Source organism: Ananas comosus, linkage group 6 (genome assembly GCF_001540865.1).
Source record: "Ananas comosus cultivar F153 linkage group 6, ASM154086v1, whole genome shotgun sequence".
Lineage (NCBI taxonomy): Eukaryota > Viridiplantae > Streptophyta > Magnoliopsida > Poales > Bromeliaceae > Ananas > Ananas comosus.
The window spans coordinates 1,576,058-1,577,189 of record NC_033626.1 but is presented as its reverse complement, the minus strand read 5'-3'; positions in this window follow the sequence as shown (position 1 = coordinate 1,577,189).

Below are 1,132 nucleotides of genomic sequence, written 5' to 3'. Positions count from 1 at the left end.
TAGAGTATTTGAAGTACCTAGAAAATAAATTTTGTGATTTTTGAATATCATTTGCCTAGTGATCGAAGGGGCTCAAAATCAATAATTTTAATGGCCGTGGTGAGCCGGTTGCATGTTTAACAGTGTAGAAACATCCAAATCACATGAAATTTTGATAGAAAATTCTTTATACCATATAAAACAAGATCAATAACTTTGATCTAAAATTTTAATGTCATATCATCATATTTTGTAAGAGTTTTATTTTCAGCCGTTGATTTTGAGCCACTTCGATCACTAGGCAAATGATATCGAAAAATCGCAAAATTTATTTTCTAGATACTTCAAATACTCTAGATCAAGTTTAACGGAGCCGATCGTCGATTTGAAAGTCCGAACATCAAAAACAAGGTGGAAGCTCCGTGCTTCCGTAAGCATCCTAGCCGCACTCTATATATATATATATATATATGAGTCCGGCTACTATACTCTTATGAGTATGATCACCTTCGTACTCATAAGTCGTTTTCGATGATAGAGCTTTCGAATCGACAATTCATACTGTTAAACATTTTCTAGAGCATTTAAAACTTTTAGAAGTTAAATTTTATAATTTTTCGATATCATTTACCTTACGATCAATAGCTCACAAAATTGACAATTTTTAACAGCCGGTATGTGATACTTGCTAGTTTAACGGTGTAAAAGAATCGGAATAGCTTGAATTTTTGATAAAAAATTCTATTCATTACCAAGATAAAAATTAATAACCCCGATCTTAAATTGAAGGATCCGATCATCCATTTTTAGGACGTCGTTCGATTTTGGCCATTTATTTTATATCCGCTTGATGGACTTTATAATGATTTCGAAAAGTTACGAAATTTATTTTCTAGAAGTTTCAAATACTCTAGATCATGTTTAACGGTGTGGATCGTCGATTCGGAAACCCGAATATCGAAAACAACTTATGAGTACGAAGAGTTCTATACTCATAAGAGTATAGTAGCCCTACTCTATCTCTCTCTCTCTCTCTCTCTCTCTATATATATATATATAAAAGATTTTACCTATTAGATTAATGGTTAAAACTACGTATATAAATTAACTTTTTTATAGTTGAATTCCGTTTTATATTTAGATTGGGCTAAAA